A 17364-nucleotide genomic window follows, 5' to 3' on the forward strand; every position below is an offset into this window, starting at 1 on the left:
TTAAATCCGAATCGCCTATCGTAACTAAAACTAAACATCTCTATTACTAAGATACTGAAGGAGAAGATATGGGAGAAGGAAGGAGAAGGTGAAGAAGAACAAGAAAAAAAAAAAACAACCCAAAACCATGTGAGCAGGCAGCGCGAGTCTTCAGGATGTAGGGCTACGTGTCCAAGGCTACTAGAATTCTTCCCTCTGATCTGATTAATGTATAGGCCAAGGGATAGAGATCAGTGGACGGATCTCGTTGATTGCTCCTGGGATGGGGATCACAGTTAATGCACTACTCTATCACATACAGGGATCGGGAAGAGAATTTTGACATGCGCCCTCAATGTCGTGTTGCTTAGAAACCTACCAACGCGAAATCGGTTGTGCTGTTGTCGATACTGCGACGTTCAATTTTAAGTCTTCCATTGGCCTTGACTGACAGTAGGAATCCCTTGAAAATATCACTGAAGGTACTGTTTTGTTTGTTTAAATAAAATATGAACTTGCATTTCAGCTTTTATGACACATTCTTCACCTCGTATTTGTCTATGACTGGAGCTGGAATTAGTATCCTACTACTGACACCGAAGCGAAAACTTCCAGTCCCACACGTATAATCTTGTGTCTGGCCTACAGCATTGTGCGTCAAGACTCAAGTTGCTCGTGCGACTTTGAATCTGGCAGTAGAAGGTCCTACAACGTCCTAAGACTGTGTTGTGAAGAGTAGGCTGCTAGAACATCTAATCTAGAACAAAGTAGCAGTAGTTCTAGGCGCTCTAAGACCATAACATACACAGTAGATTAGTCTAGAGTCTACAAACAGCTGGGTAGGTCGCTAATGTAATGTAGAATCACTAGACCATGGCATAGAACGCGTCTAATAAACAAAAAGAGGACCATTGATAATATCAGCAGCTTTCGAATATGTAAAGCATGAACCTGATTATACACAATTTTCTTGTAAATTAGTATCTTAGCACAAAGAGGTAATAGAGAATAGATATTGGTCTATAGTTATTCAGATCTCAGTCTTTTGACCAGTCTTCAAAATGGGTGTAGAAAATTCTGGAATATTTCAGTTTCATTGGCACCTTCCCTGTTCGAATTGACAGATTGAATATGTGAGTCAAAGGAATTGCAGTATATTTTGAAATAGGTTTCAACAAAAACAACGGGACATTATCACTTCCACAAGACTTTTTATCTGGCAATATGCCTATAACATTGTACCTCGATTGATTATCAGTGACTTTCTTTTAGTTTTAAGCTTTCTTAACCAAAAGAAAAATATGCATTGAATCAACATTTTTCATAGTTGTAATATCATTCCTAATGATTTTACTCACATCATCAACAATTTCAGCCTTTCAATCCTAACTTCATCAACATTAAGCAATTCTCTGTATCTATGACAATTTCCTTGTAATCCAGGCAATTTATTTCCCCATGTGTGATGTACAAATGGTAGGCCTAATGTTACAGTATCAAAAAATGATCACTAAGACTTCAAGAGAAATGGGAAAAACACCAGACTGACCAATTTTTTTAGACTTATTGGTGATAACCAGGTCTATAATTGACAAAGTTGTTTATGTGACTCTGGTTGGACTATACACTGTAACTCGTGCTAAGTTTTAACTTTCAAGCAATGTAAAAGTCGCTTCATCTGCCATAAATTCACTGGTCCTTGCCATGCAGCGTACATCAGGCTCTGGCGGTGGCTGGTAAGATCCTCATTGATTAAGACAGATGTCCCTTTCAACTTCGACCTTGCTGCGTAGACCTTTTGTTGCACATTGTAACCGGCGAACTTCTGATGATGCTTTTTCCTCTATCTGGCCCTGTCCTGGAGCTCCTTCTCTTGGTGATTCTATGACTGCGATCAATGTCAGATTCTGCCAGGTGAATGTTCAAGTGGTCTCTCACAATGTTGGAGATGAGTGTATCAGTGTTTTCGCCCAGTCTCTCCCTGACACTGCAGAATTGCAGACAGTTGCATCAACTACAATCTTGTATATTGCTCTTGTTCCTCAAGTGCTGAGGTCTTCGCTGAGAGTTTTCCTGCCAGCTACTTCAATTTCTTTTCGAAGCTGTTCACATAAACTTTGTGGTGGTCAGGGTCCATTTTGAGAGCCTCATATACCTGCTGTGTATTTTGTTCAAGAACAGCTTCTTTCACGGCGCACACGAGCACTTTCAACATATCCTCCGAACAAAGCGCTTCCTTTATTTTCGCTTCAGTGGCGGGTTGAGAGTGATATTATCCTCATTTGTCCCTGCTTCCATTTGATGACCAGCAGTCAGTTCCTTGGTCATCGGTGCTTGAATCAACCCCCTGGTCCGGGCGCGGGTTTTCAGAGCTTCGTGTTCGGCATATCGTGTGTGGCTCAACATTTTTACCATCAAATTACACAAAAATCAAGCGACAAAGCAGTACCTTTTAGTTTTCAGATCCTCACATTTACAGCAAAAAAGCATATAATACTGGTATATGTGTATATATAATGCGAAGGAATGTATAAAAAAAAATTCCACAACTCCAGGAGCATTTATGATAGACCTCCCCTCTCCACGCCATCATGCACTCAAACAAAATGTGTTCTAGTGAGCCCTTTGCCTTGTTGCAAACCCTACATCCACTGTCCTCCTCAATGCCCCACCTCTGAAGATTTACTGGAGAAGGCAAAACATCAAAGGTGGAAGTGATCATGAAGGGAAAAGCTCCAGAGGACATTGACCTGAGGTCATTCCATGACACCTTCCTCTGCTCCACCCCTTCCCATCGAGTCCACACCCCCATGTACTCCCTACTATACAGCCCTGGCAAAGCGATACTCCTCCTCCTTCTCCTTATTAACTGCCTCCACCACCAAATCCCTCCTACACTTCCTGCCTTGCTTGCTGTTCCATCTCTCGCCCTGATAAAACCCAACCCTGTTCTGCCCCCTCCTGAACCGCACCCCGCATCTCCTTCCACTTTGCCATTGCCACTGTCTCATCCGCAGTCTCCTCTGCCCTCCACTTCCTGTGTGGATCGATGGCCTAGCTCCAACTATTGTCTGGTCCTCTGACTCCCTCATCATCATCACTAGCCTATCCTTGCCAGCTTTAAACTCCTCAACCACTGACATCATAGGCAATTGCAGCTTGCCTGATCTGCAAAAGGATGCCAGATCTGTAAGCATTCTCGGAACACATAGCCACTTGCGGCAGTACGAGTTCATCTTCTGCTGCATCCTCTCAACCCTGGACACTGCCACCTCGTACACCTGCAGTTGCCACATGATCTGTGGTAGCAAGCCAAACTGGCATCACCACACCTTTGCATTCCCAAAATACAATGATCCTAGTTTTGCTCCTACCAGTCCTAGGCTAAGATTTATGTAGCCATGTCTCCGAGTGTTCGTGTACGTTACATGGGTGACCATTCCATTAGCATAAACTTTGCGAGTAAATGATGCATCTATGAAAGTGAATGTGGGTCTCTCACAGCAATGCTAACACTAACAGTAGAACACCAGCACCGAACTTGAAATAACAAAGATGATAATCATATCACTATGGCCCTAGGGGCTAAGTGTTAGCCAATGGGGAAAAAAGCACATATATCACCAACACAAACGATGGAGCTGAGTTCAGCAGACGACATTCAACACCGGGCCCAGCACCAACTACCGGAAATACATCATAATTTGGGGGTCAACCTCCACACACAGACTTGATTTCAAGTTTGGTTTTATGGCCAGTGTTAGTGCTGAAATAGCACTAGCACTGAACTTGAAGTCACCCAATGTATTGAATATTTAAAGTAAAGCGGACAGTATATGTGACCCGCTACAACAAAATGGTCCTAAAGTTGCGCACGATCGAAGCCGTGAAAATCGAGTTTGAAGTCAGAGCATCAAAATTGGTCAAAACTTACGATTTTCTGAATTTGACATATTATTGGACTCTGACATGTCTTCTATCATCTGTCAAAATTTTGAAGCAAAATGATGAAAGGAAAGACCAAAAAATAGCGTTTTTCTGGGCCATGTTTTTTGGCGTTTCAACGAAGCAGAAACTGGTTCGAACATTTGGATTGAGCGCCACACATACATTTTGTAGGCTCCACCCCTAACAATGACCAGAGTGATCTCATAGGTCAGTTTGCTGCTTGCCGCTTACCGAAGCGTGAAGCTCGCACACTGCCCAGTCGACTGGAGCGTGCTGGCGGATGTGCTATGCCCAGCCGCTTCTCCTGGCATTCTGGTCACTGATTGGTTGGTGAGGAGACCGCCGACGTTGTGTTTGAATGAGCATTTCGGGGGTTGCTAGGGCTTACCTTCTATTGTTCGGAGGTGAATACTGACTTGCATGTCCCTTGATCGTGATTGCGTCGCAAGGAGAACTTTTAGGGCGCTTTTCTCGAAACAGTGATTTCCCAGACGTCTCGACATGCTCTCTTTTAAACATTAATATCTCCGCAGCCGATTATCTTTATAAGATGTTATATATCAATTTAAAGCAGAAAGATTAGGGAATTGTGTCATGTAATTTTCAAATAATCGACCTCGCCCGACTTTAGGATCATTTTGTTGTAGCGGGTCACATATACCCTATACGCTATATATTTCGCGGGGGTTTTATATTTTCGCGAATTTCGCGAGTCGGGAGCTATTCGCGAATTTAACAACACGCGAAAATATTACCTTCCAAAATGAATCCCTTGCCTTGATGATACGAAAATTTCAGTACCGGTACTAGTAGTATACCATGTCATGGCTTACCGAACAGACCATATACTGTACTGGCTAAGCTTGTTTACGTACATATAGCACGTCCACGTCTACTTACGAATACTGTAGAGAGCCAATCCATTATCGCAAGGGGACCACTCGTCAGAAATCTAGCGCGATGGACTTAACCACTTCAAAAATGTTGAATTCTAACTTACTAGTTAGCAGAGTTCGGTAAGTTTTTTTCATGCAGTGTATAACTAGTATCATTCTTATTTGCTAGTAAGTTTAAAATTCACACTTTCTTTGCCACTTCATATTTTCTCTGGTCCCCCAATCGCGAATTTAACCACTCGCAAAAATGTGTGACAGCGGCAATTCGCGAAAATTTATGTACGCGAAAATTATAGCGTATACAGTATGCAGTGTAGGATAAAGGGAGGGACCCACTGAAAAACAAACTTGTAAACAAAAACAGTGCTTGCTCCTAACGTGAAATCACCTATCGCCTTCTGGCTCTTAGCCTATCTAGAAATGGCAAGTGCCCAGTTTAATGCTGGGGCAAGCGCTACAATGGAGATAGTACCCAATACGTCTGGTCATGACTGTTGGTATAGGGTCCTAATGAATCTTCTTTATATTGGCCTTGGGTGTAATGAAATCTCTGCTGTAGCTTTCACACAATTTGCAGTTTGCTTCGGTTCTGGACCTTCCCTACTGCCTGAGCTACAGCTCTGAAAACTGGAAAAATTCAGGCTTGTGGATGGTTTTCTCTCTTTTTGCATTACTTAACAGATTAAAGGGATGGTTCAGTATTGGTGGAGATGAAAATTGGGCCTTAACTTTTTTGCGAGATACCAAGAAAACACTGATGAAATAGTACAGAGCATACCATTTTCGGAGGAATTCAAAGTTTATTTGATGAAAATCGGGTTTGGAATAGCTGAAACATCCAAAAACAAAGTAAAATAAAACAATCGTAATAAAATGTGGGTCCCACAGTTTATTAGGATCACTCTGTTTTGGATATCTCAGCTATTTCAAAATCAATTTTCATCAAATAAACGTTGAAATCCTCATGGAATTACATGCTCTTTCATATTTCATAAGAGGCTTCTCACTATCTCACCAAAAAATGATAAAACATTGAAGTTAAGTCTCAACCAAAACTATACGATCCCTTTAAGTAAGAGTGAAGAAGACTAGACTAATTTCTACTGTGTAACAGTAGATGCCTACATAGGACATTTCTGGATCTATTCATATCAGTGTCTACATACAATGGTATCTACTTCTAGAGTTCTTTAAGTGGTGGAATCAATGGATCTATAGCAATCAAGGCTCCATGAAATTACATTTTCTGTAGATTAGTTAAACCTCTGCTTGTGAGGATAGCAGCAGAAAGCCTCATCCATTCACTCATTACATCAAGGCTGGATTTCCAGAACAGTCTTCTAGCTGGCCTTCCATCTGCAACATTGAATAGACTTCAAGCAGTACAGAATGCAGCGGCACATTTGTTCACTGGGCTGAGGAAGTACATTATATGATCACATCAGCCCTGTCCTGGCTAAGCTGCACTGGTTTCCCATTAAGAACAGAATTAATTTCAAGATCTTACAGCTCACTTTTAAGATCATTCATAGTCAGGCCCCAGGATACCTGTCTTCCCTAATGCCTATTACACATGTCAAGGGATATGGAGACCAGGCATTTTCCTCTATCACTCCTCACCTATGGAACTCCCTCCCATCTTTTCTCTATGAAGTTGACAAACTGGAGCACTTCAAGGCCTCACGGAAAACTCATATTTTCCGCCAGGCATTCAATTGCTTACTCTCTTGGAGGAGTCTGCACCATTGAATGTTTGTACTTGTAACAGATACAAATGCGGTGGATCATCATCATCATCATCATCATCAAATTAGATCTCATGAGCCATATAATATTTCAGCTGCCATGAAATGCACCTTTCTTATTTGCTTGTAGTTATGATTTTTTTTTTTAATTTTCTCCAGATCATGGATGATGAAATTGACATCATGGCATCTGCTCAACAGGAGAGCAACAAGTTTGAGATGCTGTGTGATGGAGTGGTCAACTCAATTGCAATGGTCCAGGCAACATTAGCCGAGGTGATTGTTTTGATATTATGCAGTTATTACTTATGTTAGGGGAAATTTTTCGTGTAAGTGTTTTGTTTTGTTTTGTTTTTTTTTTTAATATCCTCAATGAATTCTCAAGGGATGAGATGTTTCATCTAAATTTGTATAATTCTAATTTCCTTATTGTTACTAGTGACTGGGAAACTTTATAAACTGCAGTCATTTCTTTAGGGAGATATGAAGAGAAGTAAGAGCTTAATGAAAAGTTATTTCAACTTTTGAGTTTTAATTTCTGTAATCATTCCATGCATGTGGCGCGAAAGAAGAAGAATCAAACAAACCAAAAAGAAGCAGTGTCATAACTCAAGTGTCCTTGTAATATTTCTTGAATATTTTTTTGTCTTTGCTTTATCATAGATAATAATAATTAAAAAAAAAACTTGTTGAGTTTTGCTTCTGTCCAATTTACCGCATAGTTCCTGTCCCTGAAAGATGAACTCCTTGTCCATGCACTTCCACCCACCCTTATGGCTCGGCTCATCATGGTTTCTGGCAGAATCTTTAGAAGGTAAATATTTCTTTCTCTCCCTCTCCTCTCGCTCTCTCTCTGCACTCACACATACAGCAGCACTGTACATAATGTCTTTAAGAAAAAAACAACAACAACAAACACATTACTATTGTGTGTTACTTTTACAGAAATCAATCCACTTGAAGCCTACAATATTCACTCAGATGATCTGTGCATTTATTTATGTTTATAGACTTCCACAACATCACGCATTAGCTGTTCATTTAGTAATCTGATACAAATGCATATATATGCTAATATTACACAGACAGAACTGTTAAATGCACCAGATATATGCCCACATTCTGTTTTTGGTTGAACCCACTCCAGCTTTATTGCTGTGAATTTGGAACAGACTTTTATATTCAAGTAATGTTGCCATGACCCTTGCTGCATTTCATTGATGATGAAAACATCATACTTGTCTGGTTGAGAGATTTCTCTTGAGTGACTGGAGAAAGTGGGTCAAACAATTCATCACGCACCATACCATTTCTTTCTCCGCCATTGCAGCACCAATGACCTGCAGACGCCAGTGACAGAGCTCGTCAGGCTGGTACGTGTCTTCTCAGTGTCCTGGGAAGAGAAGAGCGCCGCCCTCAAAAAACTTCACACCGACTACGAGAGCAAACACAAACAGCTGAACATTGCTGTCAGGAGGCTGCAGCTGCTGGACGCACAGGTGATTGCATTGTTCCCTTGGCATATTGAAAACGAAGAATGCATTTTCTCTATCTTGTGTTTGCTTCTTGTTTGTAACAATCCTTACTCTTTCCTTCTTACGTTGCGACAAGATTTGCGTATAGATTTTGCCATGAAAATGAGCAACATAGATATGCATTTTATGTAAAGAGAGGTAAATATTTTCATGTACATGAAACTTGTGCAAATTTCGAAAAGAGTCAAGATTTGCACAAGAGAAGTATGCACAAAAGGTTTCGTCTACACAATCCACAGAAGTTTTCATGCCGCGAATGTTTTTAGTTTTACAGTAATTCCGCAAATTCTCAGCATTGTGTCATGCGCAGAGCTGTACAGACGTGATGTAAAACATAGAGTCATGAACGCTTTCTGTGAGTGCTATGCAATATGCCGTAAACAGACTGCTAAAAGGTTATAATTGCAATAAATTACCATGTACTTTTATCCCCTTTGGTCACCAGTCTGATCCAATTGAATATCAAAAATATAAAAGGTGCTGTGTGACCTTTGACCAGAGAATGACATTGTGTACTGAACAGATCACACAACAGTGAAGGATGAAGTTGAAGAATCATTTAGGAATATGGTTCACTTGTATGATGGCAAACAAAAAGAGTGTGTGTTCAACTGGATGAGCATAAAAATGCATAATTATCATACAGATTGTTTCTTAATCTGTGTTTTCTTTTTTTTTTCTGCAGGCCAAACGGATGGCCAAAGAGAAACGAATCATGATGTGGGAGAAACTCTTCTCCAAGCTCACAAGTTGCAGGGGCCATGGCAGACGCTGGAAATTCCTCATTGACAACTTCAAGCAAAAGGCCAAACTAGGGTAAGATGAGCAATGACCACAATATATCATCCCTTATGCAGGTCTGTGTTGATTGTTGCAAGAAGGTTGTAATGCCTGATATCAAGTCGACGAGAAAGGCGTGATCATGTATCAACTTGCCCCTCGGCTTCTCTGCTGACATTATAGTGTTGTTTATACTGGGACTACCTGGTACCACAATATGTGACCGTGCATCACAAAACCAACAAAAAGTTGCACAACCTGGTCTTCTATGAGGACTTAAAACAGGTGAAAAGGGAAAACCTAGTCAATTTTTAGCTCCCTTACTTCCTGAAGAGCAATACTACTTCAGTATGTACAGCATGTAATTTAAATTTGATATAGTTTGTAAAGCAAATGGGAAATCAGGCTTTTTGCAGTTTTGTCCGAACACTCTCTTTCTGTCTGATGTACAATTGTATAGGCTTTTTCACGCTTAGTAAAGGATGTGGAGCACTGGAAACCCTTCAAATACTTTTCACTTTCAACTCTTATAACTTTTGAAAGGATAATGCTAATGCATTCTTGGAAATTGGTATCATTCATGAATAGAATGTACTTGATGATGTGCAAACTTTCAGTTTAGTTTAATAATCCTTTCATAGTGGTTGCCATAGAGTTTTATATCCTGTTCTTTGCTTCATTCATTGCAGAGAATGCAGCTGGGTGAAATTATGCTCTTGACTAGGCTCTTACCTTCAAAGCCTTGTTTCTCAGTACACTCTTTTTTCCAGAGTGTGTACTTTTATTCCATTATTCAGATGGGTTTGGAAAGTCCAGTTGTATTGAATTACATGTCATTATAAAGCTTAGAGTCTGCTCGTTCAAAATCTGCCCTTAGCTAAAAATCCATGTCCCTGACTTTTTGGCGGTTTTGTGACACAGGGTTACTATGAAGAGACATAATCATTTCTTGCGTGGATGTTAATGCTAAAATATGTTTATGTGTGACTGTATTTGTGTGCCTGTATGTGTGCATGCATCACTAATTTCAAGTTCTTCAAAAAGTAGTTCATGTACAGGTCTGTCTTTTACAAATTAAGAATACAACAGTACCTGCACAATGTCTGTTCCTCACACTAACTAACATTATATTTTGTAGAGTTCACTTTTATCACAGTACTCTGTTAGCAAATGCTCAGCCTTAGTTGTATACGTACTTTATATTACCTTGATATTCATTTTATGAATAAAATGTTGCGTGTACATGTATAGATAATCTGCTTGTCTGTATACCTAAACATCTATACATATTCATGCTCTGTTTCTATCACTTTTTCAACAAGAGACCTATGAATATACATAAATGTCATTACAAAATTCCATGAATTATATTCCCCAAAGGTGGTTCACCAATCCGTATATATGTTTGTAAATCATGTATATTTTAATGAAACTAGCTATCTCATTTTTCATTCTTACCCCAAAGATATTGCTCAGACCATGAAGAGTGGTAAATACAGTATGACTTTTGTACGTGTGTGTGCATGTAACTGTTGTTACTGTTGTTTTACAATCCATTTCATATCTTTATTTGGCTTTAGTATGGAACACCTGCAAGCCTACATTGAGTCGCTGGACAAGGAACCGGACTCCGACAATGAGGAGGGCAAGGAGGATTCTGGGAAGTCACCAGAACCCAGAACTCGCAGCCAATCGTCCGTCAATGAACTTCAGCTCCTCAGCTCGGTGAGTCTTGCTTGAAATCCAGACGAAGCTAGTCTTGACTCAAGTTGCGTACGTGCCCATCCCCTGCAATCTGACACAGACCGATATAGGGATGTGTATCAATTCAGCATGTATCTGCCTCTTTCCAAAGATGTAATATTCATGGACAATCACCATGCAAGTCTGATAATGCTAGACAATCAAGTTTCCTTCTTTAGAATTCTTAATTCTTCATGCTCTCAGCTTTCACTGAATAATCATATACAGTAATTTGCACTGCTTTCAGCTTTTCCAAGTTCGATATCTGTAACTCTCTCAGGGTATCGCAGTGACAAGTGTCATTACGATATTCAGCTGAACCTTAAATGGTAGCATGTGGAAAACCATATGGACCAAGTGAACTAAGTCTGAAGTAGTTGTATGTGGTTATAGATAGTGTACAACAAATTTATTGAAACTCTCATTCACAGAGGACGATATGGGTACCTTTTGATCTTTCTTTCTTTCAGTCCGATGAACTGGATTTTACAGAGGAGGAGTCTGAGAGTGATGATGAGAAGGGAGACGGGCACGAGAGCACTGCCAGGGCCACGGCCCAGACACAGAGGGATGACCTGGATAGCGACATCGTCACTCCAGCAAGCAAGGTATGTGTTGAGTAGAGCTTCAGTCAAATTCCTTGAAGGTGTACGCAGGCTGTGTTATGATTCACACTTCATTCATTCATTTATCAAATTTTCAAAGGGATGCCATTTAACAGAACCCAAGGGAGCATTTCATCAAGTGTTTTGTTAGTGAATAGAGTAGTCAGTTGGGTAGAGCCTCAGTCATATTCCTTCTCCCTAGACTGTATTATGATCAGTGGCAGATCCAGGAATTCCGTAAAGTGGAGGGGGTTGGGGCGAAAAAAATATTTCTGGTGCTACTTCCAGGTCTAATCAGCTGACAAGCAAAAAACGAAAAAACGAAAGACTCCTGTGCAATTTATTTTGTTTTCTTTTGCCACTTCTGGGTTTCATTGACTGGCAAGCAAAAAATAAAAAGAACGGGGGGGGGGGGGGGGGGAGGGCTTCAGTGCAAATTTCTGATGCAAAAATTAAAGGAGGGGCGCATGTGCCCCTTTCACTTTTTTTCTTTTTCTTCTTTCTATTTTCCAAAATACATATAGGGGGATGCATGCCCAGTGTACCCCCTTGGATCCACCACTGATGATTCACACTTCATTCATTCGTTTATCAAATTTTCAGAGGGATGTCATTAAACAGAACCCATGGGGGCATTTCGTCAAGTGTTTTGTTAGTGAGTGGGTAGAGCCTCAGTCAAATTCTTTCTCCCTGGACTGTATTATGATTCACACTTCATTCATTCGTTTATCAAATTTTTAAAGGGATGCCCATGGGGCATTTCAGCAGGTGTTTTTTTTTTTTTTTTTTGGGTGATTTTCACCAACAGTTTGCTCTCAGCCAGTCAGATGCAAAGATTTAAGTCGCTTAACCCTACTCTAACTGGGCTATTTGAGACCAAGTTTTTACAGATCTCGGCCACGGATCGCATGCCGTAAAATTTTGCCTGCAGATAGAGCCGGATGTCAACTACAAGATTACATGGTTATACAATAGAAAAATACTGGCTTCCTGTTTTTAGTAAATTAATTATGCAAATTTATGCATGAAATCATATTTTCACCTATTACTCCATTAAAAAATTAAAAAGACTGAAGGATTGCTAAATTTTTGTGTCAGAGTTTCTCAAGATACATCAAACAATTTTCTTGATGTAAACAAATAGCACAATGAAAATTAGTTTCTTTTGTTTTTATTGTTTTGTTAATTTCTGATGTATTTTATTGTTTTTTTACCTTTTGTTTTCTATTGTTTTTTAACCAAAATTTCTTGCAGGCACGTTTTCAAGCTTATCACATTAGAATTGATTAATTTCAATTGTTAAAAGTTGAAATAATCTAATTTATATCAATCTAATAAAAAAAAAAACCACCGCAATTTGCATGGGATTTGCACACGATATCATGAATTTGAGCTGTTTTCGGGTAAACATGCATATATGCAAAAACATCAAGACATCATTTAATTTCAGAACAGTGTACCCGGACATTGCAAATTTTATCTCAAAATATGCGGGAGACTTCAATGAAAAAAAGTCATGAAACGACGCGGCAAAATCTTTGGACGTTGCAGAATCGTGGCGCGAAATGTCGACCCCCTCCCCGATAGAATAGAGTTAAAACAGATTTCAGTGACTGACAAATTTCAAATGATATGCTGTCCAGTTTTACCTCACTAAATCATGCCAGATTATTGCATTGGCAGATTGTCATTGATCAAAGTTCAAGGTCAAAACTGTGAAGAGGAGACTCTCTGTGAAGTTTTCATACATACATGTATATTTGGCACTTGTTTGCCTGATGATCTGCATTTGATCTGAAAACGTCTTGTGGTGTAAACTCAAAGAGTCATAAGGCAACATTGTGGTGTGACAATATCTGTTTGACAAATGACTTGTCTGTTTGTCTTTGTTGTCTTATGCCCACAGAGAAAATTCGATGTTATGGGAATTTGAGCACAAATGATTTTGTTTTGTTTTCATGCTGTGTGCAAGATTGCCTGTGCTTTGGTTGACAGAATTAACAAAATGACAGGAAAAAAAGAGAATATTTAGGTGACCTTCACACACTTGCCAGAAGAGAAATTTACAAGGTGATGGAGAAGAAAAGTGAGGAAGGAAATGGAATAGAAAGCAAAAGCATGATAGGACTAGAGAAGCAACAAAAAACAGGAGGTATATGATATGAATAGGATACATGTTAAAACATGTATTAAAACTCACATATATACCATCTTGAAGCTTTAGAAGTTTTAGAGTTCTGTTTTGTTATGGAAAGTTTGCTGCTCTTTGTTGTTGTGCAGGCTAGAGTCATAATGATGAATTGTGAGTGAAGATAAGTGAATGTTTCAGTCAATGTGAAACTGACTCTAACAGGGGCCACAGAACATTTTTCAGAGGGGGGGGGGGGGGGGGGGGGGAGTGGGAGGGTCAATGGTATCCCCCATGTAGCCCCCCCTCCCCATTCCATGGCCCCTGTCTTCTGTGTGTTGTCTAAGATGTGGATACATTTTACATCGTGTAACACTATGTGCATGTGAGATGTCACACTGATTGAGACATTGCATTCATTGATTCTATTGTTCATTCAAACCATCCTTCCCCTTTTTTCCTCTTGATGTATGCAGAGGGTGACATTCCTTGACCCCAAGAAGGGAGTTGGTGATGCTCCTGAGGTCATCCCCGAGACTGTTATTGTGGAGGTGCCAGCCCCAAAGCCCCCATCGGCAGACAAATGTGTCTGGACCCATGAGCCCCAGTATGACTGGTTTCTAAATGTGAAGGTATGATGCTTTGATTCAGTCCTTTTGATTGATTGTGCATGGTAAAGTAAGAAGTATTTTTTCTTTATGCTAATAATATGCCATTAGCAAATATGGAAGATTGATAGTCCCACCACCATGTCCAAATTATGACTGAAAAATAATATATTACCGGTATATTGATTAAAAGTTGTTGTCTGTAATGGATATTTGCATGTGGATTGAAATTGTCACCACACCTTTGCAAATGATATTTCTGTTCTTGTCATTTCTTCCTGGAAACAAAACATAGATCTATCATCCTGTTGGAGTTCAAGGTGCAGACATCAAATGCAGCGTCAACTTCAAGAAAGAATTCCAGAAGACTGAATTCTACGAGAGACCAGTAACAAGAGGTAATAGGAAGAAGAACTTCATTGTTGGAGACTCGACCCCAAGGACAAAGTCATTTTGAATAGAAAGAGTGAAGGAAAAAAGAAAAAGAAAAAAGGTAGCTGCGGTATCAGTGAAAATGGAAGGAAAATGTAACAGCTGTTATGAAGTTATGACCATTTGAATGTCTGTGTGTTCTCTCACATTGCATACATTTTAGGCACTTGTGGTATAGACATTTCGTCAATCATTAAGTGGGCAAAGCACTGGGGAAAAAGTAGATGTAAGGCACATCATTGTCAAGTGACTGCAACAACGTTTTGATTATCTTTTTTTTTTTCCCCAAGGTGCTCACAGGATACAATGATTGATAACATAATTATCAGCATTGAAATGCTCATAACAGCATGTAGATATGGACGCTCAATTTCACTCAAATCACTTACATTTGTACTGGAAGAAATATAATGCAAGCTTTTTTCGGGGGGGGGGGATCTTTTTCTATTGAACAAATTATTCTTGGAGAAAGAGAAACTAAAACATAACTCAGCCCATACTATAAACAGGACAGATTATTAGTTCTCTATGGATTTATGTGTTTCAGATGTAAACCTTGCATCCTTATTTTAGCTTGATTTATAACTGAAGGAAGAGAAAAAATAATCAAAAAGCAAAAGAATGCAGATGACATAGACTTCAACTGGCATAAGAGTCTCTGGCGAATGCAGCCTGTGAAACATCTTTTGTGATTAACATCTACAGAGAAGAGTGGACGGAGATCTCAGCAGAGATCTGGCCGGGGCCGCAGCATGATTGGAAGCAAGATTGGGAACAGCAACCAGTCTCCCAAGGCAGAGACCCTACAGGTGCCGGCAGAGACCAAGCCTGACGACAGGTGAGTGAGCCTGGTCCTTTGATTCAACAGTGATGAAATTCTTGCATGAAATAGACCTTTTTGCTGAAGTTTTCAAAGGGAAGGCGGCCCTATTGATGCTTAATTCTTAGAGCCAAGTAATTAGCTATTGCATCCAAACGTTCATTCTCAATAAATTTCTATACTTTGAATACACTTTACACAAGCTATGACTGGCAAGGGGTCTAGAGCAGTTACCCCTGGGCAATTACCCCGGACCCTTTCCCTGACCCTAACCCTAATCCTAATCCTGAACCTAATCCTAACCCTAACCCAAACTCTGAACCCTAAACCTAACCCTAACCCTAATCTTTACTCTAACCTTATCACTAACCAGTAATTAGCTTGGGGGTAATTGCCCGCGGGGGTAGTTGCCCTGGTACGGTGGCAAGCCGATCGTATCGTGGCCGTATCATTATGAAATCATCAAACAAATGGGGATTGGAAAGAGGCTTTGCCACAAGCATTTCAGAGTGGGTAGATATGAAAATAAGACTCTTCAAGGAAGGCATGTGTCATGACGTAAAGTGGCGGCATATCACAAATTGTGTACCTTGCTTTTCCATCTTTAATGGGATCCACAAACTGCTTTCCAACTGTACAGCCAGTACTTGTTTATGTCAATGTGTGAATATTATTCAACCATAAACTGTAGTCACAGAGGGGGAAAACACTTCATAATCTGGGAGACCAAACGAGGGCTATCAAAAGAGTTGGATTAATGACTGCAAAACATACATACATGTACCTGTTTATCTTTTCATTGCCTGTGTAATTTCATGTCAATGAATATCACCATTCACATCGGCAGGAAAGACTAAGATTCTAATCATGCTATATGAGGGAGAAAAATGTATATTCATATATTTAGAATACATGTCCAGATTATAAACATAACTTTATTGCCTGTTTAAAACCTCAATTTAGGTGGCAGAATCTTGTCTTTGCTCTTGGTGACCATCCACTGTTTGAGATGGAGGACCCACTGACAATCAAGGAGGAGGCAGAGGAAAACCAGCAGCCTGAGACAAGTAAAGACACCAAGACACCAGAGGTATCATAAAGTTTACTTTGAATAAATAAAAAAAAATCACTTCCTCAATAAAAACAGAAAGAACAGAGGATAATGAAACAGCAACAAAGTAGATATAATGTAGAGTCATTTTTTTTTTACCATGTTTAGATTTGCTTGCAGAGATTCAAATGTGGCAAACAAGGTGACAAAAGTTCCTTTGTAAGTTAAAGATCAGGCCTTAGATTAAGAAAGCTTGCTAGATCATTACTAGACTACAACGATGAGATGCAAAGGATACGCCTCATCATACCAGCATATTCAAATTCAAATTCAAATTCAAGTCTATTTTCACTTTTCGACTAATACATAACATCCACTTCACTTTCATTTGTAACAGAGAAAAACAAGACAATGTGAACTGAACAGAGTATACAACTATAATAGTATAACCTTGTAGTAGTGATACAATGGGTGATTTCAGGTTCAGTGCTGGTGCTAGTGCTAGTGCTAGCCCCCAAATAACAGCCTTAAATCGAGCTACAACACTGACAGTCAGATTAGTGAAGCGATAGTGATCAAAATTATCGATCCCAACACTAGGTGCTAGCATCGCACCACCGCAATATCGGCGGGAATTGTGTGACGAAAAAAGTGATGGCACATAGTTAAATATCAAAAGATATAGCCATGACTGCTTAGTTTTAGACACATAATGAGAAAGACTGATTCAAATGCCACAAATTTCATCCCTTCTTTAAAACACAATTATCTTAATTCTGCTCCCAGGCTCAGATTTATATAACCATGTCTGGAGTGTTTGTGTATGTTACGTACGGTATAGGCGACCATTGCATCAGCATAGACTTTGCACGTAAAACATGCATCTACTTAGCCTGGCACTAGCAACCAGAAATGCATCATAATTTTGAGGCCAACCTCCCAACACCAATTGATTTCAAGTTCAGTTTTATCGCCGATGCTAGTGCTGAGATAGCACTAGCACTAGCACTAGCACTAACACCCAACTTTAAATCACCCAATGTAATAGATAATCAAAGTGTTTATAAAGCAGACAATATGCAGTAAATGATAAA

The 17364-nt window shown here is 39.7% G+C and overlaps 1 pseudogene; it reads left to right on the top strand.

The window, feature by feature from the left end:
• Window positions 1–391: 391 nt before the first annotated feature.
• The window catches only part of LOC139725382 (uncharacterized), a 29086-nt pseudogene continuing 12113 nt past the window's right edge, over window positions 392–17364 (top strand).

Source organism: Diadema antillarum, unplaced genomic scaffold (genome assembly GCF_040938485.1).
Source record: "Diadema antillarum isolate AM-2024a unplaced genomic scaffold, OU_Dant_1.0 seq00000035_RagTag, whole genome shotgun sequence".
Lineage (NCBI taxonomy): Eukaryota > Metazoa > Echinodermata > Echinoidea > Diadematoida > Diadematidae > Diadema > Diadema antillarum.